This window comes from Cynocephalus volans, chromosome 4 (assembly GCF_027409185.1).
Source record: "Cynocephalus volans isolate mCynVol1 chromosome 4, mCynVol1.pri, whole genome shotgun sequence".
Classification (NCBI taxonomy): domain Eukaryota; kingdom Metazoa; phylum Chordata; class Mammalia; order Dermoptera; family Cynocephalidae; genus Cynocephalus; species Cynocephalus volans.
Window position 1 is genome coordinate 150,549,606 of NC_084463.1, and position 4,922 is coordinate 150,554,527.

Sequence of the window (4,922 nt, forward strand, 5' to 3'; positions counted from 1 at the left end):
ATAGATTTAATAGAGGAGAGAAGATATGAGTATACGAATTGGAAATAGTGACAGGAGCGATGGGTCGGTATACAGATAAGAGTAATATTCTGTGCAAAAGAACAGTAGAATACTAGATCTCTGGCAGAGATGAAGATCAAACTTTTTGGGGTGGATAAGGTATTGTCTTAAGGAACCCATATACTAATGTATAAGCTAGTGTCTGGCTATGTACATTAGAAACTCTTGGAAAAATTGTGGACAATATACATGATTGTCTGTTCTTCACACCCAGAGATTGAGTTAGTACATAGAAAATGTTGGTTATAAAATTTGACTATAAGAATAAAGGAAAGCTGATATTGGCAGACAGCCCAATTGTGACTCATCCATTTATTAATTAATTGAAATCCTAAATTCATGTACATAATTCAACGCAATTCCAATTTGAATTAAATACATATATTATTTTCAAAAATTGAAAAGTTGCTTCTACAATTTATATGAAAAAGCAAAGAAACTAAGCAAGTCTAACCAATGTTGAAAAAAAGAATAAATGTGGAATACTCAAAGAATGTAATTTCAATATTTACAGTAAAGCTAAAATAATCAAAGGTATTGATAAAAAAGAAAGACACATCAATCAATGTAACAGATAAAATATTTAAAAATAGATTCACACATATATGGTTAGTTTATTTTTGTTAAAGATATCATGTAAAATGCATGGAGGAAGGATAGTCTTTTCAAAAAAGGGTGAAAATTTAAACAGTCTGTGCCAAAAAAGAGATACATTGACTCATTCATTATGCCATACATAAAATGAGTCTCGAAATGAATCTTAGATATTAATATAAAACCAACTGCTATAACATTTCTATATAAAATATAGAAAAGACATCTGAGTGACCATGTGTTAGTTGCACATTTTTATTTAAAACACAAAATGCGTGAACAATAAGAGAAAAATATTATATTATACTTCATCACAATTATAATCTGCTTTGTGAAAGACAACTGTTGAAGAAATGCACAGACAATTCATAGACTTGTAGAAAACATTTGTTAAGCAGGTACTCAATGAAGATCATGTATCCAGAATATATAAGAAATTCTCCTAACTTGATATTTTGAAAAAATATATATAAATGAAAAACTACTTTAAAAAGGGTATAAAGTTAACAGACACTTCACCACAGAAGATACACATGTGGTAACTAAGTTCATGAAAATATGTTAAATATCATTTGCGAGTAGGGAAAGAAATGCAATTTTAAATTACATGTAATTCCATACACCTGTTAAAATAAGCAAAATCTTAAAGTATAATAACTGGAAATACAGAGTACTTTCAAGCATGCAGAACATCTAAAACTATCATCCAAGGCTGGTAAGAATTCAAAAGATACAGATATTTTGAAAAACAATCTGACAATTCACTATGAAGTGAAACATACACGTACCATATGACTCAGAGATCTCTGTTATTTAGTCAAGAGTTCACAGTGCTGGACTTAAAGGATCCATTCTTTTGTATCCCATTGCATCCTAATTCCCAGTACTCTTTTATCTTCAAATGGACAAGCCCTGAGACCCAGGAAACTAAACTTATGTGGACAGTGCTGCCACAGGGATTCAGGGATAACCCACATTTATTCAGGAATGCATCAGCTAAGGAACTTAAACAGTTACAATTAAAAAAAGGAACACTCTTACAATATGTGATTAACAGGTCAAAATATGTAGTCCCACCAGGAAGGACTCTGATAAAAACACAATAAAAGTCCTAGACATTTTGAGCAATTGTGATTGTCAAGTCACTCCACAAAAAGCACAGATCTCTATCCAGAAGCTTAATTATCTTGGGTATTTGTTAATACACATCCCGCAGATGTTAATCTCAGAGAGGAAAGAGGCCACCCTGGTTTTGCAGCTTCCTTTTACTAAGAGGCACCTTGGGGCCTTCTTGGTAATCATGGGTTTTTACAGGATCTAGATCCTGAGATGTGGTCTAATGGCAAAGCCACTATATGAAGCTCTTAAAGGCCCAGAACCTAAAGTCCTGTATTGGAAGGGAGAGCATCAGATTGCCTTCCAAACCCTGAAGAAAAATTTGAGTTCAGCCGCAGCTGGGGGCTCCCAAATTTTTAAAAGCCCTTTATCCTATATGTGGCAAAGAAGCAAGAAGTCACACTGGGGTCCTCATGGTAAAACTAAGAAACATTTCTAGACCAGTGGTGTGTTTTTCTAAGCAATTGGACCTAGTGGCATCCAGCTGGCCTTTTTAAGAGCAGTAGCAGCCACCATGATCCCAATAGAAGAGGTGACCAAACTACACTTGAGACAGCCATTGATGTGTTAACAACCCACTGGGTAACAGGAGTCTTAGAAACCAAAGGTTATCAGTGGCAAATGGGTGGCAGGTTACTAAAATATCAGGCTTTTCTATGGGAAACTTCAGAAGTGACTAAAAGTTTGCCAGAATTTAAACCCACCCATGTTAATGCTCGAAGTAGACCCTGAAGGCTATCTTATCCATCCCTGCATAGAAACTATAGAGCAAACTTACTCTAGCAGGCCTGATTTTAAAAAAGAACCCCTGCCGAATCTAGAAACTGAGTGGGAAACTGATGGAAGCAGCTTCATGGAGAATGGGAACTGAAAGCTGGACTTAAATCTTTGTGGAGTAAGGACATTATTCCTTAATCAGGAGGGCTGCTTTCCCGAACTGTAACAGTTCTAGTTTCTCTAGTTGGGTATCACAAATACTCAAATAATTCAATTCAAGTTTTATCTAAACGGCCACTGCTCCATCAGGATATGTCTTCTTGTGTGCAGACTCCTCAAATTGGCCACTAAGAAATTGGCCCCGAAATTTTGTATACCCAAAAGGAAAGTTTTCCTTCTCCTTCAAAGCACGGGCTTACTCATGCACAAATAGTGTGATATTTGCAGGACAGTGTACATTAGGAAACTTGTCTCCCAGTGATATACATGTTTATAATGGGACACACAGGAAAAAATGAGATATTGGCCTAATGTTAGCAGGTACTGCAGCAGCTATTGGATTAGCTGTTCCCTAGGAAGGATTCTCATATCATGAATTCACCTTAGGGAATTTGAGTAACACTGTAGCTGAGTTAACACAAACAGGAGATGCTATGCAAAAACTTCAAGCATCCATTGACTACCTAGCTGACATTGATCTAGACAGTTGTCTGGCCCTAGACAATATTCTATCTAAGCAGTGGGGAGTCTGTACCATTACTAATAAAACATGCTGTACCTACCTTATTGTCATTGGGCAAGTAAATAGGACATGCAAAAGATATACACCCAAGCCACATGGTTGCATACATTTGCACAGAGCAATATCGCCAATAACATATGGCAGTCAAGAACTTGGTAAAGGATAGGGTCACATCTGGCACTTGGCCTACCGAGACCCTCTACTCTGATAATATCTTCATCTTTACTCAATGTTGAAAACACACTTTCTTTAAAACTGACTTCTCCCAAACCATCTTTTCATTGCCTCTTTTACATCTTTGTTTCTCAAACTGTAGATGATGGGATTCAGCATTGGAATCACAATGGTGTAAAAAATGGAAACTCTCATGTCATGCTCCAAAGCATAGCTGGGACTTGGTCTCACATACATGAAGAGGATTGTCCCATGATAAATTGACACTCCAGTTAGGTGAGAGCCACATATAGAGAAGATTTTTTGCCTCCCTTCAGCAGAGTGCATCTTCAGAATGGCCACCAGAATGAAACCATAGGAGACCAGGACAATCAGGATAGTGACTATCTCAATGGAGCCAACAAAGTAAAAGAGTAGAAGCTGGTTTGTGTGAGTGGAAGAGCAAGAAATATCAAGGAGAGGAGGTATATCACAAAAGAAATGTCTAACTTCATTGGATCCACAGAAGGACAGGCTGAATGTGGCCACTGTGTGTATAGTGGCATTTAAAATGCCACCAACATAGGAAGCAATGATGAGTGGCACGTAGACACTGGGTGGCATGCTCACTGAATACCGAAGTGGATTGTAGATGGCCACATAGCGATCATAAGCCATTGCAGCCACGAGAAAGCATTCTGTGGTTCCTAAAGTAACAAAGAGAAACATCTGTGTTGCACATTGAAGAAATGAAATGGATTTATTCTCTGCCATGAAATTGATTAACATTTTTGGGGTGACAACAGTAGAATGACAGGCATCCAAGACTGACAAAACACTCAGAAAATAGTACATGGGTTTGTGGAGCCTGGAATCACCAATGACCAATACAACGAGTCCTAAATTTCCTATTAGAGTGAAAAGATAGATTGCAAGGAATAGTAAAAAGAGGAAGACTTGCAACTTAAAATCATCTGTGAATCCCCTCAATATAAACAAGGTGACTTCAGTTACATTCTTCAACTGAATACTGTATACATTCAAATCTGGTGACAACCCCTCCATTTAAATTTTATTTGTATGTTATAAAGGCAATATCCTGTGAAAATAAAGGCCATACAACTACATTCTCATATTTGTTTCATAGAAGGGCAAAATTATTTCCTTGGTAGTAATAGGATAGGCAGTGATGAAGAAGCTGGGCAAAGTGGACACATATTGCTGTGGAAGTAAAAAGAACAAAAGATTTCATTCATTTTTGGTTAAATTTGTCATGTTATAACAATATTCTGCCAGTTTAAGTGGTTGGTGTTCCAATTCATTTTCTGTTACATTTTCTACCATGTGCTCATATTACGTCATCTAAAAATTCACAAAGATAAAGGAATACAGATACTTAAATCCAGCAATGTTATAGTGGAAAGTAGACATCAGAGTAGCAGTCCTAGATTTGTTGTATTATACATGAAATGACTTTCTTTAATGTTCACAGTTGTTGAAATAAGAGCAACAACACTTGCATCAATAGGTTGGGTTGAAT

General features: G+C 36.5%; 1 pseudogene; it reads right to left on the reverse strand.

The window, feature by feature from the left end:
• Positions 1 to 3,478: 3,478 nt before the first annotated feature.
• LOC134376560 (olfactory receptor 5T1-like) lies at positions 3,479 to 4,500 on the reverse strand (annotated as a pseudogene).
• Positions 4,501 to 4,922: the final 422 nt, after the last annotated feature.